Below are 17653 nucleotides of genomic sequence, written 5' to 3' on the forward strand. Positions count from 1 at the left end.
GAATTCAGAATGCGCAACCATGTACTCGTATTCTATCATCTTTGTATGGATTTTTACAATGCCCAAGTCAGAAGAATGAATTTGCAGTAAAACGATTTTTACCGCAGATGTCGTGACGACAAAGAAATTAAAAACTGTATCACTGCCTTTGGCTAGAGTAAACAGGTGCTTTCTTCACCTTTACTTCTTTTGGTTGTTTTGCGGATCTGAGCTCAGCAGTAAGAGCCTGGCATATTTTTAGCATAATGGGAAGACTCTGTAAGTATGTAGGTATTGGTTATAACAGAGTTTGCGAAGCGTTAATCACACCTTGCGCTTTCATACTTTACAGTGAATTTCAAAGGATGGTCCTTTGCCAGCATCTCGTCGTACTTTTGTGAGAACAAGCAGGCGGGTTTTGTGGGAGCTAGCAGGTTGTACGCGATTTGTGTCAATTTCCTTAAGATATTTTCTGAAAATGTTTCATATTTTGGGCTTTCCACTCATTCTTGTCAATATGATTTTTAAATTCACCAAAAAAATTGAATCTGGTCGGCATTGTAGTGAGTTGTGGGATTTCTATGTTTAGACACAAAATTTATGGTTTTGCCAACAAAGGAATCTAGCGTGGTTCTTCCATAATGCAAGGAGGAAAAACTATACGGCCAAAATACGTAATCTTGAATTGATTGCCAGTCCACTTGGCTTGAACTGGCGCTCCGAAATACCTTTATCAGATATATTTCTTTATGCAATATACAGCATAATCTTTTCCTGAAACTTTTTCTTATACTTTTATCTGACACAGGAGAGGTTGCGGTATGTCATTTGTATAAAATACATGGTCTCCTAGCATTTGTGGAGCGCTTAGATCAAAATAACTTTCGCCATTCAAAATTAACAATTTTTCTTTGCCATTCAGACACATCCACCCACACTACGTTTTAACCCCTCGAATCTGCTCATCTGTGCGCATTGGAGACCTGTGCTTATTTCTCACATTGAACATTTCAATTTGCGAGCGCTTCCTGTCTAAGTCATGTTAGTTTTGTTAATTTAAACAAAAATCGAAAAATAAAATTTTTGCAAAATCGATACTTTTAAGAAACAATATTTTTAATAAAAAAAATTTGGTTAATATTTCATGAATTCGGAATTATTTATCTGGCCATTAGTCGAGGGTGTAGTAAAAAAATATCATACTTAAATTTTTTATAAAATGGAAACCATTATCTGAAATTTAATTTAAATAATATTCGAAATATTAATATTTTGCAAAACCGATATTTAAAAAAAAAAATATTTTTAATAAAAAAAAATTGGTTTAACTAATTCATAAGTTAGAAAATATTTATTTTATACTTATTCGAAGGAGTAAACGCAATATTATTTCAAACGGACTTTTAGCTTAAGACAAATTTAAATTCTTCATAAATATTTATCTGGAACTTCAATAAAAGATTAAGCAAAATATACATTTTTTACAATAGCTCAAATTTAATTTTGTAATATCTTTCTTAAAGTAAATCTTAAGTCTCTTTACATTATTTTTAGTCCTGTTTTTTTTTATTTTTAAAGCACTCAAAAAATAATAAATAGCTATTTTTCGTCCATACTTGAATGGGCACATGTAAGTTTCTTATCTTCCTATATACCTGTATTCTGTTAATAAAAGCGTAAAATAAGCCTCGGAGATGCTGCTGCTTTGAAACTACAATATTTTCGAGAATATGGTAATGGGTGTGTTATTACGACTCAAATTAAAAAAAAAAACCTTATCCAATGAACTATCTAGTCGCATTCAGCCTAAAAGAGCGAAGCATGCTAAAACTGCAAACAATTTGTTAGTTATACGCCATTATTCATGATTATTCCAGAGCACGTTCATATTTCTATTTGAATTTTACAAAGGCCTAGACACTTTCGTTGCTTAAAATGCGTTTTATATGAGGTAATTGTTAATGCATTTATGACAAAGTGACTTGTAGTCATATGGGAAATAAGATCACAGTTACATATGTAAAAATATGTATTTGAACGAAATTTAAATGTGATGAGATGTAATTCCATATTCTTATCGAAAAGTTTAGCAATTTTTGGGATAAACTTACCTATAACGTTCTCACTTACGAGTTTTATTTGTTCTTTTTACAATGAGTGGAAAAATTCACTTCACCCAAAAAGTGGAATTAACTCGAGAAAATATTTGTACGATTATAACAAAAGTTGTTCGCGGAAAAAGCACCTCAAAGGAAATGATTGCCTGTTTTTTTTCAGAAAAATCTGGTCATGTTACAACTGTACCACTAAGAAATCTTAAACTGCCAATTCTGAGTGGTGCACAACCACAAACGTCTAAGACGAATCATGTATCGGCTGACACAAGAATTAATATCGAGTTAATAGGCCACCTGCCTTACAGCGTTTATTTGGCACCTAATGATTTCTTTTTGGTCACCAACATCAAAAATAAAAAACGAGATTAATGGTTTTAACGCCTGGAGAAGCTCGTTTTGGAAGAACTCACTTCTGAGTGGCAAAAGTGCTTTGAAAATTGGTTAAACCAACAACGACACCAAAAACAGCAACAACGCCGGAAATCGTAGTTAAAATACAGAATATCGTATTAGAAAATCCTGGAGTGACTGAAAGAAATTTAGTAGAAGCCCTAGGCATCTCATTGGGCAGTGTCAGCAATATTTTGACTAAAGTATTGGGTTTCAGAAAGCTGTGAGCACAAGAGGCTAAAGAGTGGTGTGAACCTGTTTATTTGGCTACGAAAATAGTTCATGTCCAGAAATCGGCCAAAAAGGTGTTAGCAACAGTTTTTTTTTGGATGCGAAAGGAATTTTGTTTGTTGATTACTTGCAATCTGGTAAAGCAATAAATTCTGAATACTATTGTAAGCTTTTAGACCAGCTGAAGGAAAAAATTAGTGAAGAAAGACCCAGGAAAAAATTCTATTTCAAGAGCACTTTGACAATGGCTAAAATCTATTAATTAAAGATCGAATTGTTGAAGGATCCACCGTTTTTCACCAAATGATGAGGTCATCACAGCTGTGAAAGCGAATTTCACAGCCCTTCCAGATTCTAACTTCTGGGATGGCAGTCATGAATTGCAATCTCATTGAAACAAGGGTATTGCTGTTCAGGGAAACTATACCGAATAATTTAGTGTATTTCCAATCATAAAATTGTGTTTTTCTTATTGAACCGCAAAACTTATTCAACAACCTAGTAAAGTATGTATATAAAAATACTGTTTATTACCGACTAGCCGGCACTCGGAGTTCGCTGCCGTAGATAAAGTAATAAAAAATGGAAACATCGTTTAAAATTAAACTTAATAATGAAGCTCGTAATGAACGGCTTTCGAAGGTGATGCTGGAACAACAATCCCTGGCCCAGACCACCTCTGACATTTGACACTACATTGTAACTAAATTGTTGGTGCATTTTTGTTCGGGAAACAAAAGTTTTTTCTTTTCTTCAACAATTGCCCGCAAACCATTGATATTATATTGTTAATCTCGTGCTAAATCACTATAATTAATGTCAAATGCAGTACGTTGTGATGTAATTCTACCGAGTTAAATGAGTTATTTGTTATTGATGGATATGCATCAGTGCTTCATTGAAAATATTGTTCAAAAACTCAATGGAATCGCCACTGCTTACGCGAGCACGGTTTAAAATGTCTTCGCTTTAACCATTTTCAAAATTTGCACACAAATCTGCGCAAATAATGTTTGAATTTGACGGACGCCGTAACGAATGATTTGAGATGTGACCCACCCACGAAACATCAGCAGTTTTTTCTAATAGAGGTCGCCCCTCGGCAGGCACTGGCAAATCGCCGAGTGTATTTCTGCCTGAAAAAACTCCTCATAAAAAATAATCTGTCATTTGGAGTCTGCATAAAACCGTAGGCCACTCCACTTGTGAAACAACATCAAGACGTACACCACAAATTGGAACGGAGATCGTAGAAAAAATCAAACGAAGCAATGGTTTAAAAAGTGTTATAGGGACTCCGCTCTATCAGAAACAACAATAAAACGTTGGTGTGCTGACTTCAAATTTGGTCGTAGAGGCACGGACGATGCACCACGCAGTGGACGTAACACCAGAAAAACTTCAAAAAAATTCTCAAAATCGTTTTATATGATAAAAAAGTGGAGTTTCGTGAATTATTTGACATCGTAAAGATATCAAAAGAATGTGTTGGCTTTATATGACATGGGCATTTGACTATGAAAAAGCTCTGTTCAAAGTATAATATGTGTCGCGTTTACTCACAGTTTTGCTGCATCAAGACAATGCACCGTGTCACAAGTCAATTAAAACAATGGCAAAACTGAATTGAATTTCGAATTGCCCACACATCTACCATATTTGGCTCTCAGTGACTACTGGCTGTTCTCAGACTTAAAAAAAGGTTCGCCGGCAAAAAATAAATCGTTCTACAAAAGTGGTATTGAAATGTTAGAGCGGCGCTGGAATGATTAGGTTGTTCTTGATAGAAATTACGTTGATGAGTAAGGCTAATTTTGAACAAAAAAATGTGTTTTCTTTATTAGGCTCTGGACTTTTTGTGTGTTACATACACATACAAGGATATTATATATTGTACATATATAATATATATATATTTAAATTAATTTTAAGCTATCTCTTTCAGGCAGTCTCAAACTACAGAGAAAAGTGCACACGGAAAGTCATGAGTACTACTCCCGATAGTCCAGCAAGTCAAAGCTCATTCAATTACAAGACTGATATTTACAATTTCCACCTCGATGTTAATGCCGGCCCATGTTAAAATTAAATACACCTTTATGAGAATTTTTTTTTTATTTAAAAATATAATTTAAAGGTTTCTGCATCCAAAATTTTGATTGTGAAAAATAAGGGCTAGTCTAATATATAATATGTATATACATACATACAAGTGTGATATCTTATATTTTTACGATCTTATCATAACTTAACATTTTTATATTTCCATAATGTTTATTCACAGAAGGTATATAAATACAGGAATAGACGACTCTAATAAATGATTTATCGAGTATACGCAAATTAATATATCATTTAAGAAATTTGTGTGTGACTTTTGTACACCGTCATTTGATTAGTAATTCAATTTTATCTTTGCATATTATTTGCCTTTGTGTATGTGTATTTGTTCGCATATAAGTGTATGAATACATATATTACTAAAATGAATTTAATAATCGGCGTATTACTAATTATTTAACACCTAGATTATCCAACTCTCTTAGTATACGAAAAGTGATAAATGCAGTAATATACCCTCAAAAATGTGCAAAAAAGTAGCTATGCCTATATAGGATTTTTTTATTACTATTAAATTATTCTTGTACCAATAAACTAAATTTAGCAGAGGTTTCCTGAATATAAGATCTCTATTTTTAGCGATAATTCTGCAGCAATGGCTGAATTCATAGGGTAGGTTAGATGGCCACGGCTTCACTACAAATACTAGAGTGCCGTTTTGATACCATATGTACCTAGGTATTAGTCTACAGCCTAAGAAAGGTTACAAAACTTAAAAGAAGAAAACCCATCGCAGAAGTTAACCCATCTAGTTCTGTTGATGTAGTGAGGAGAGAAAAGGGATCTGGGCGTCAGGCTATTCCCAAAAGCCAAACTAAGGAACCTCAGGCGCTTAGCCGCCAAACCGGTACATTTGCAAAGATAGTGTTCAACAGTCTCATTCTCGGCAGGATTCCCACAGATTCTACAATGGGGACTGTACGGAAGGCCAAGCTTCTCAACATGAGTTCCGTGCATCCAGTGACCGGTGAGCACCACTATGAGTTTGGAAATTGAATCTGTCGTACTAAGCCCAATGTGTTTTTGAGATAGCTCTATCTGTCTATCTGATAGAACCCTATCTGTCTAGCGCTGTTTTAGGAAAGAAATTGTTCAGTTTCCCTTTAACAACGGTCAGGGGGGCACCGATGTCTGACAGCTGACAACAATTCTGTCAGTCTGGGACAAATGAAACCGATTCTGTCGAGGCCTTCCTGGGAAGCTCGTTGGCAATTTCATTGCCCTCTATGTTCCTATGCTCTGGAACCCAGATAAGAGAAATGTTTCCTGTACTTTCAAGGCGTTTGATCTCCTCCTTAAAGGAGTTGACCAGAAGAGAGCTGCAGCAGGGCGACGACAGGGCGTTGATCGCAGCTAGACTATCGGAAAAGATATTTATATCTCCCTCACAACAACGATCCCTTACGTCATTTACATGCTTCTATTTTAAAAACACTACTAGTTTTTGGCAGCTTAAAAGAGACTGAAATATTGGCTGATTTAGAGAAAAACCCCGCTCAACTTCAGATGCCATATTGGCTTCGCCGGTGAAAACAGAGATACCTATGCCCGTGCAGACTCTCCCCTCCTTCCAGTCCGCCCTAGCACAACCCTCAAAACCCAGTTTGTGGATGGAGAGATCTTTCTAATTTAGTGATTTTATACCCCTTACGAAGACTTACTCACAAAACTAGGCAAGCACATGTCAAAATTGGCAGAGCACAATTGAGTTGCTTGGGCTGAAGTTCAGATTTTGGTGCTGACTCACAATATCTACTAAATTTCAGTAAGAAACATAGATCTAAAAAAAAAATCCGATCATCAAATGGTCCAGGATATTCATCTGATGATGATCTAGAAGATTACAGTTTAACGCCAGACAAATGCCTACGAAAAATCTTCAAAATGTTCTGGCCAAATACTATACTCAATATTGACTTATGATCCAGAACACAACAGAAGACAATGCTATTAGAGATCAGAAAGAGAAAATGGAGCTAGATCGGGAAAATATTCTGCGCAGAAAAAATTATGACATAACAAGGGGCGCGATTGATTGGAAGCCCGAAAGAAGCTGAAGACGAGGAAGAGTAGCGAACATCTGGAGGCGATAGCTGAGTGCTTTAGCTGGAATGAAGTTAAGTGATTGGCACAAAGTAGACCCGAATGGAAGAAATTCGTTGTGGCTCTATTTCCACACTGGAACTCTAGGAATTTATGATGATGGCTTTTGAATTATTTCAAGAGGCTGCGAGCTTGCACGGCTGTGGTTAACCAATTGTTTTAAAACTTACTTAATGTCCCCCAAAATGAAAAGTCGACTTTATTTTGATATAATTTTTACCATCATACTCCTTTTGGAGAAATTGCATAGGTATAACCATTAAAGTTGCTCGAGAGACATCAGGGCAGTAAATATCGCACCAGAGTAGGGCAAAATTTTTTCGAATAACAAATGAAAAATAAATAAATTGTTAAAAAAAAATAAATTGTTTAAAAAAATAAATTGTTTCAAAAAAAAAATAAATTGCTTCAAAAAATAAATAAATTGCTTAAAAAAATAAATTGTTTAAAAAAATAAATAAATTAAAAAAAAAAAAAATTGTTTTAAAAAAATTAATAAATTGTTTAAAAACAAAAATAAATTGTTTAAAAAAAATAAATAAATTGTTTAAAAAACAAAATAAATTGTTTGAAAAAATAAATAAATTGTTTAAAAAAATAAATAAATTGTTTAAAAAAATAAATAAATTGTTTAAAAAAATAAATAAATTGTTTCCTCGTTATTCCTAAACAATTAATAATTTTGTTTATTCAAACAAGATTTATTCAAAAATAAGTACAAGATTAGTATACATTTTTTTTGTTTTTTCAAGTAGCAGATACAATCTACAGTAAAGCTACGTAATTATTTTCAAATTGTTTGGACGAATTCAGTTTGAATAAGAATTATCAGCTTCCATAAATTCGTTAAACCATTCAATCATTGATAGCAGTGAATCGTTGTTTTGTTGTATAAATACATGACACAATAAGAGTTTTCACACCGAGTTCGTTAAAGTTGTATTGGTTAATCGTTACTCGGTAAACTTTTCTATGTGTGGACGCCTATTTTCTTCTTTTTCTCGTTTAAATGATAATGAAACTTATCGATCAGCTGGTTTTGTATTTACAGAAGAAATAATTGTGTTTCGTTGGTGTTTTATTTACATAATTTCAAAAAGAAAAAATAAAGTAATATACCCCGAAGTTATTTAAAATAACAAATAAAATCACGAATAATAATAATAATTTAGTTTCTGTAATCTGCTCAATGGCCGGCATTTCAGTCTAAAATATCTTTTGTATTCTACTACATATTTTAGAAATAGTTAATACTACTCCTATTGACTAGTCCTAAATGTATTACATTAGACTCTATTCAACCTTTCAACCTGGGGAACATACCTGTCTCAGGCTGCGTATTGGTTGAAGCTCAAATTATTTGAGTAAATTTTCCGTCTTGTGAACCAATTTTAAAATATCTGCAAGAGTCGCATTCTTGATTTCATTCAGATCCATTTGATCTCGATGAAAGGCGTGCAGTCTTGCCCTCGCTAAGGCAATACAGTTGCACAAGGCATGCTCTGTGGTTTCATCATTCCCCAGACAGACACGGCACTCTGTCTCATTCCCAATGTGACTTTTAAGTGATGGTAATTTAAGTAATAGTGACCTGTTAGAAAACCAACTACATATTTTTCTTATATCTACTTTACACATGTTTTGCAATTCCCTATTGTAGGTAGAAAGTCTTATAAGCCTTTTGGATTGACGAAGTTCTTGAGTGACGTGCCAATGGATAATTCTTTGAGTATTCTCCCAAATATTTACTCTGCATTTAGCTTCTGCCCAGCTGATACCATGGTATGGTCCTGGACCGTGAAAATCTGCTGCCCATCCAGGTTTAGCAAGTTCAACACCAATTTCATTACCTTTTATTCCCGAGTGACCCGGAACCAAGGAAAGAAGAATTTTTTACTCTTTCGAATAACCAAGCACTGGATTCGGCTACAACAACCTCTAAACTGGTGGAACAAAATATACATATCCTTAGCACCTTGAGTCAAAACATTAACCTTAATCTGGGTCCCGGGACATCGGAACATTGAAGGTTTAGTAAATGAACTGACAAGAGACAGATCTGCCATGAATAACGTTTCTACAGAATTGGTATTTACACCACTGGATGCTAGCAAGAATACAATTTTCTCAAAATACCTCCCAATCACGGATTGTAGATGGAGAGACCAGACGACATGCAAAATTAACAGAACGATGTGGCCCACCTACAAGCAAACGTCAACATTGATAAACATGAAACGACGGGACGCGTAGAGACTCACGCCAGTTTGTCTGTGGGGGAACAAGCAGCCAAAATGAGCATCCCTCACACTACGCACTGTCACAGTTGTAAATAACCAGAGAAAGAGAAAACGATTTTCCGTTTCCTCTGTGAATGTCCTGCCCTATGGAAGGGGAAAATGTACAAAACACTATTCGAGGGTCTTAAACAACTTATTGGCTTAGATATCAACAACCCAATAAGGTTCTTAAACTACACAGACTGGATATAATCATGCTGAAAATAACCGTTAAACAAGTTGGTAACAAAATGGCACAGAAGCGCTATTTGGGTTCTGGATAAATCACCACTATAACCAACCAAGGGATATATCCTTTTCAGAAAACAATTTTTTTACGTAAAAATTTTAAAAATCTTCTGATGTGGATTTAAAAATAAATAACTGAAAAATCTTTTTTTATCAAAATTATGGCTTAAACTGTGCTTGGATACCAAAGGGGTATGGCGGAGATTAATTGATCTTATTTCTTCCAAATTACCGTTATTGACACTGATTTTCGGTATAGAGCAATGTTAACCCACTTGTTGTGGCCAGATCACACCGGCATCGACATATCCGAACTGTGGCTCCAAGTGGCGAAGGAGAAGCTTGATTTGTATATTTTCTCTAGAGCCACGTCAAATTCTTAGTCCACGCTAGCAAGCGAACCACTTTGGTTAAGCTCGAGACCAACATTTGAGACGCTGTTACTGAAATAAGACATCAATAAAAATTAAGCCGTCCGCTTGAAGCTCTGCCACAGAAGCCGGGCTGGTCATTTAAATCATGTGCTATTCAACACATGGTATGTACATATGCACGAATGTATACAAATATGCAAAGCTGTAGTATATACATTTTGTTTAACAAAATTAAATTTTTCAGAATTGAAGTATTATTCAAAAACGCTGTAAAATTTCCAAATAGAAAAATAAAAAAGTGAGTAGCCATTGGAAATAAAATATATTTGCAAAATATTCATCAAATGGTATCAGAAATCCCCCTTGCTATCTTAAGTACAGTGTACAACCGAAAGGCTGACTGTAATATAATATACAGTGAAGGACTTAAGTCTACGTACAGCTGCATATTTCCTTATTTCCCTGAAGTAATGCAATAATTGGAAAAAAACTGTTGATGCAGTTTTTTTTTGAATTCATATTTATTCAGCAATTTATAAAACTAAAATTTGTTCACAAAAGTATTAACAAAACAACAAAAAAGCGGTATGGCAAAGCACATATTGACAGGCAAAGGATTTCTGGACTAAAGCTTTACAAGTATTTACTGACGAATCGAAGTTCTATATACACATTTGGAAGTGATGGCCGGGCGAAAATATGGGGGAGAAGAAATGCGGATATGGAAATGAAAAATTTGATACTTACTGCTAAACACGGCGATGGTAGCGTAATGCTTTGCGGAGCTATAGCTGCATATAGCGTTGGAAACATGAGCTTTGCTGAAGGTACTATGAACCGACATAAATATAAAAGCATACTGGAACCCCATTTGAAGCCACCAGTAGAATGCTTTGGTCTTAGGCAAGATTGGATTTTCCAACAAGACAGTGACCCTAAGCATACTGCACTAATCGTCAACGAACGACTCTTATATTACGCACTCAGGCAGGCAGGGTATCTGCATAGTAGTAGCATAGTACGGAGTTATACATATACGATAGACCATGTTTTACAGAGAAAAATTTTACGAAGTATAGTAACTGACGTGAAATCGGTAAAAAAAGATTTGATGGAGGCGTGGAACCAAATAACGCAGGAAGAGCTTATCTAACTAGGTGGATCAATGCCACGACGCCTTCAAGCCGTTATTTATAACGGTGGAGGGCCCACTAAATACTAAAAGTATTCAATAAAAACCTAATTGAACTGTAGGTATATAGACTTTTGGCATACTGCTTTTTTGTTGTTTTGTTATTTTTTTTGTTATAAAGCAAGCGAAATAATTTAATTTTTGTAAATTTATGAATAAATATGAGTTCCGAAAAAAACTGCATAAAAAAAATTTTCAATATTTCCTTCACGGAAATAAGAAAATATCCTGCTGTTTTAAGCTATTTGCAATGGTATATTAACCACTCCTGCACAAAATAAGATGAATGTTTGGGGTCATTATCTTGTTGAAATTGCCAAGTTGTCCCATTAGAGTCCAATTTTTCAACACGACTTAAATTTGCCATCAAATTCCTACACCGTGTTTAACTGTTTTGAGCCGGTTGTTCTCTTAAAGTTCTTTATTTGGCTTTCGCCAAATCTTTTTTTCTCCATATGACCCAAATAAATTGAATTTTTCATCACTAAATATGGTGGTGTTCCAAAAAGCTTATTTAAAGGCTGTTTAGCAAATTCTCTTTTTCTTATTTACTTTCGAAATGAAAGGATTACCTCGAGGAACCTTAGCCTTATATACATAGGGTATTCTGAACAGTTTGGGGGTTATAATTGATTTCAAATGAATTTTGTAGGGTCTCGCACAATTTGACAGTCGAAGTTTTTGGATTTTGTGCCACCGTGGGCATCACAATTCGCTCCTCTCGTTCGATTAATTTTTTTGGGCGGTCAGATCTGCTCTCCGGAGCTATTTTGCCAGTATTGCAATAATGCAAACGCTGGACCATGATTTATCGACAAGTTTGCCAATTTCGCGATAGAATTTTTTTTTTCTAAACACAGTTTTATCATTAATTGACGTAGTTCTAGGGAAATTTCAGCACCACTGCCCATTTTGGGCCATGTCCGTTGAAATCGCAATCAAAACTGATTGCGACCGTATGCAATTCCTAAAACGTACGAATAAGAAAAAAAAACAAGAGTGAAAATAACGGGAGTTTACCGTTACGACGACAGAAACATAAGCTAACATAAAGAATGTGCCAATATTTTTTTGATGTGAATTTGTGCCTTATTTTACCTTTCAAGGTTGAGCTTGTAAACCTATGTCGATATTAATTTTTTTGTTCAGATACCTAAGAAATAAATACATTTAGAAAATAGCGTTTTCTATTTTTTTATACTTTCATTAGAGAAAAAGTTAGCACTGAGTAGTTTGATTTTTCGAGTGTGCCAATACTTTTTTGACTCACTGTATGTATTTATAAAAATTGTCTTTTTCCACTTTTTCGATTCTCCGACTGGCCGTTTCGATTGTCATTAATACATGAGCGGTATGAATAATTTTGATAACCGCTTGCCATCACAAAGTAAATATTATATTTACTAATTTGTCATCGAATTGCATGCACACATATGTATGTATGTATGTATGTTTGTATGTATGTAGGTAGGAAAGTCTAATGTTTGATTGTTTTGACAAGTGATACAAATTAAGTTAATGCCCTAAAGAGATAAATTTGATATACATATACATATGTATGTATGTATATAAATTATCGTACATGGAATTGTGTAGACTTGTATGTATAGGTATGTTGTATTATAAGTATTAATATTTAACATGGTTATAAATGCGTATTTAGCGGCCGCTGAAAACATTTTATGCACGGCGCCGTTATAAATTGCGTTAAAGATTTATTAATTATCGCAACTATTTTGTATACGAGCCCAAGCGCTTGTGGTGCCATTGTAACCCAGCCTACTATGCCTACTCTAGTTTATTAGGGCCACTATAATGTAGTTATAATAAAATATTATTTGGAACTAACAGCTATCTGCAAACCTATGAGAAAGTATTAAAATTTTTTTTTTCTGTTGGATAAAGTTCGCCAACAGCGAAACCACATTTTATTAGATCTCGAAGCAAAAATTATATTAAGACTGCACCTGGTTTTATTAAATACACCCAAGTCTCTTTTTACACGAATTTGATTTAACACGAGTTAAAAAGAAAAAAAATCTTCCTTTTACACGAATTGTTTTGTTTCAACAAGATTTTCAATATTTTATGAATTTTTCTTGAATCTCATAGAGCAAATAGAGTGAGATTTTTGGACGCATGTACGTAGCGTTTAAATTAGTTTCAGGAAAAGTCTCTGAGACGCGGTAGAGTTTGCTCTCGCCATTTAGTAATTTAATTCTTATAAATTATTTAAGGAAATAAAATGTGTAAGCACTATTTTTACACTATTATTTTTTACACAAATATTTTAGAAAGGTATCTATCGCGTAAAAAGATATTTAGGTGTAATTTTTAATGTTTAAGGGGACAGATACCTGTAAAATATCAAAAAAAAATTTTTTTTTTCATAAAATGTTAATATAATCCTTTAAGAATAAGTCAAAAAATTTTTAGAACGTAAATTTAAGATCGTCAACCGTGACGACTATATTCTTTGCGTTCGAGCGCTGGGAGAGGTATAATTACGTTGCCGACTTTAGACGCGTTTTTCGCAAAACTATATTTTTCGAATTGGCGTACACGATAACTCGAAAAGTTATTGACTGATCTCCCTGAAATTTTGCACACATCTTTTTTATGATATTACTTTCTATGTGAATTTACAATTCGAAAATTTTTCGAAAAATTATTTTTTTCGAAGCAAAAATAGTAAGAAAATTCACCACAAAATTAATTTTTTTAAGCATTTTATTCCGCGAATTTCACCCAACCCCCCCCCCCCCCCCCCTCATTATTGTTAATTCATATAGAAATTATGACATTAATAAACAAACAAATTTTTGGTTTTTTGTATTCAGGTCACTGGCGCTGATGCTACAATGCCTGCCGATTTAGAAGACCCGCTGCGACCTTCCTAGAAGAATTGAGTGCACATCCGCCCTTTCAAATGATAAAAAAAAAACATTTTTTTTTTTATTATAATGTATAAATAAACTGTATGCCAATTTTGAAGAAAATATATTGACTTCTTCATTTAAAATAATTTTAATGAAAATCAGGGTTTACAGGTATCTGTCCCCTTCAGAAATATATGTGCCCATAACTATGAAAGTGGTCTAAGTCAAAATTTCAAAAAAATGAGTTTATCACTTATTTCACATCTACATTATCTTAAACTATATTTAATGTAATTTTAACGATATCGTCAAAAATGAACCTGTAGATAGCGGATGTAATTCAAACGTTATACGAAATTCAATTAGTGTTAATTATGAAACTGGTCTAAGTCAAAAATTTTAAGAAATTACGTAAAAATTATATTTACTGAATGGAAAAATCTAAGCATGCAATAATGAAAAAGAGAAATTACATTTTAAAGAAGTCCATGATGTACATTTAAGAAATGCCGAAAGAGCTAGAAACTGTCTTGCAGAAGGCTAGAAAAAAGCTAAAAAAAAACGCAGCGAATACTATAGATGTCCATTTGATTTACAGAACGCACTTCCGTAACTGTTTCGTTAGCCTATTATAAGCGAAAAATGTACGTTTGTAACTTGGACTTCTATAATTTCCATAATGACAATGTCAGGATGCATGCATGGGATGAAACTACAGGTGCACAGGAAGTAGCTTCAATCATTTAAGCGCATATGGAGAATATTTTAACTACTCAAAAATACGTAGTAGCTTACAGTGATGCGTGTTTAGGTCAAAATCGTACATTAAAGTATCATTAACATGGATGGAAATTGCTCAGTCAAATAATAATAATTCGTATCTACCGAATGGCCGCGATTTCGGTTTGACAGAAATGAAAAAATAAAACAAAAGATACTTATACAACTCTGAACATTATTATGAATTGATAGAAAAGTGTAGAAGGGCAAAGCCATTTTCGGCAAAACGAATGTCAAAGCGGAATTTTATTTCGAAGAAGCCACTAGAAGAATTGATAACAAAAAGAGTAACTGCCGGCGAATCTGTCACTTGGCTGAAATTCAATGGATGCGTTCCTTATAAAAAGTTCTGCAAAATTTCTTTAGATGGTTCTAAATTCCACGTTTTGAATCTAAAAAAGGAAGGCGAAAAATATTAAATTACTTCCATTATACACCACCCCTAAACCAGTAACGGAAGAAACATAAAGACATTATGTGTTTACTACCACACATCCCTCCATGAACATTTGAAAAATCATACAAACTAGAAAAAATTATAAAAATGGTTTACTTTTTAAGAGTAATTAATAGTAAATGTTCATGAATCACTTCATTTATGTTATTGTTTCAAATAAAACTCATAGTTCTTTATTGCACTAAGCCATTTATAGGATAATAAATTAATTTTGAAAAAAGTCTAAGTCAATTAGAGCTTTAAAAACAGCATTTTTGTATGAAATTCATACAAAGTTTCATATTGATATTAAATTTCCATTAATCAAGACTAGGTAGGTAGGTAGGTATAGTGGTTATCGTTTGACACACCTAGGCCTGCTGTAGACCCATTGTGATACCACCGGGGCTGTACCTATCCTTATTCTACAATGTCCTCATTGAACGAACCGTGGCTTTTTATATATCTAACAAGACTTGTTTCCTAAAATATTGAACCTTCTTCTATCCAGAGCCATGCACCCGCATATGAAGTGTTCTATAGTCTCTTCTTCTTCAATGTCGTTACAGCTTCTGCAATAGTCGTTATAGGGTGCTCTCACTCTACTGGCATGCCTGCCAATCAGACAATGCCCTGTTAGGACCCCGAGAAGATTTCTCATGTTTTTCCTGTTTACTTTCAACGGTCGGTTTGTGCGGCCCATGTTCCATTCCGGCCACGTCATTCTACTAGTTGCACAGGTCAGGGACTGAGACCATCTCAAGACTAAGTCAATTATAAATTAGAATGTCACATAATTTGAAAATATTTTTTAACTCGCTCAAACGCAATTCATTAAATATCTCGAAAGAAGAATATATGACTTAGACCACTTTCATAATTATAGGCACATATTATTATTAACAAAATTTAAATTTAATAAAAATATTTTTTTTAAATAAATTTTAATTTAACGATGTTTTTAATATTTATATTTTAATATTTAGTATTTACAATATATTTTTTCACTGTTTTGTTTTTACCTTTGAAAGTTGACTTTGTTGATTTATTTATTCAATTATATAAATCACATGTTTTCAGATATTAGTTTTCTATTAAGTTGCCAATATTTTTTTAATTTACACACAATTATCACTTATTTTATTAGCGAATCACGTCCTATTAAATTTCAAATTTTAAATCAAAATAGTTTTTTCACTCTTGCATTTATTAACAAATAGAAATTTTATTATAAAATCACGCCTTAATATTGTTGATTGAATGTGTTGCTTCAAAAATTTTGTGTATGTATGAGTATTTAAAATGAAAATGTATGCATAAAACATGTACATATATCCATGCAAGCAGGTTCAATGAAAATTACATATTCACGCTTATTTATTGTGTTCACTTATTTTTGCAAAAATATTTCTTTTTACGGTCACACTGCCTCATGCTTATTCATTTAAAAGTTAATATAATTGTAACGTTTTTTTTATGCTTTTCTTTTTAAAAAATATGAAATGCCATTCAAACGGAATGCCGATCTGCTCGATACAAGTTCAGAATTTCAACTGCGATCTGTTAATGGTTTTAGCGCTAATTTGGAGCTAAATGCCGATATGCCACCCTCAGGAGGCGCGAGAACTCGGCAAGCATGTGGTATCTTTACTTTTAGCGAAGGTGCTACCACTGTGTGATATTTGTTTGTACGCACACGCGCCAGCACACATACATGCACAATGATTTCTAATATGTACTAATAATGGATACGAGTGCGTTCGATTTTCGTGTGCGAAAATCCTAGGCTGTAGTGACATCACGTTAACTATTCATACATATGTATGCATGTGCCATGCAATGTACCGGTAAAACTACTGTACATAATAACTTTTTTATTTGTTTTTGTTACTGTTTCTTTAATCTACGGAGGCACAACAAACGTTATTGTTCTATGTGCAATACATATTTACTATTCATATGCCTACATATATATTATCTTAAAGTACATGACACATTTCAATACAAATACACCTATTTCAACATACATACATACTTGGGTGCTTATTAACTGAAGCAAGTTGCAGCTGAATAATATATGTAAAAGCACATATCCACTTACATATATACGAGTATGTGTATAGATGTCTATTTGTATATTGGCATACATAACTGTTATCGTTTGCATACAAAAGTATGTATATATGCATGTATTTACACTTACACCTAACTTACACTCCTTCGAAAATTATGGCTCTAAAATATTTCAAGAGGAAAGGTAGTAAACACTAAGCCATAAGTTCAAGATCAAGTTCAAACACATAAATCCCGGAAAATACGATTCCTGCTGTTATTATTGACAAGCTGATATGTCGCATAGATTTTGTTTCTAAGTATCGTGAACTACTTACTATTTCGTCTATAGATTTTTCCATTTTTCAACGAAAGTAACAGAAATAAAAATATTGAAGTTGATAATAAGTTAATGTGCATGAAATCAAAATGAAATATTTAATAGCTTCAGTCTCGTTATGTAGTAGTCAC

General features: G+C 33.6%; 1 protein-coding gene across 3 annotated transcripts in view; it reads right to left on the bottom strand.

The window, feature by feature from the left end:
* Nucleotides 1-17653, bottom strand: part of LOC128861408 (uncharacterized) — a 54950-nt gene that overhangs the window by 7138 nt on the left and 30159 nt on the right. The window contains exon 1 of one of the 3 annotated variants that reach the window (XM_054099537.1): nucleotides 16153-16243. The exons of the other annotated variants lie outside the window; for them this stretch is intronic. The gene's annotated coding sequence lies outside the window, so the exon portion shown is untranslated. Of the gene's footprint in view, nucleotides 1-16152; nucleotides 16244-17653 lie in introns of those variants that run through there. 3 annotated transcript variants of the gene reach the window in all.

Source organism: Anastrepha ludens, chromosome 4 (genome assembly GCF_028408465.1).
Source record: "Anastrepha ludens isolate Willacy chromosome 4, idAnaLude1.1, whole genome shotgun sequence".
Taxonomy (NCBI): domain Eukaryota; kingdom Metazoa; phylum Arthropoda; class Insecta; order Diptera; family Tephritidae; genus Anastrepha; species Anastrepha ludens.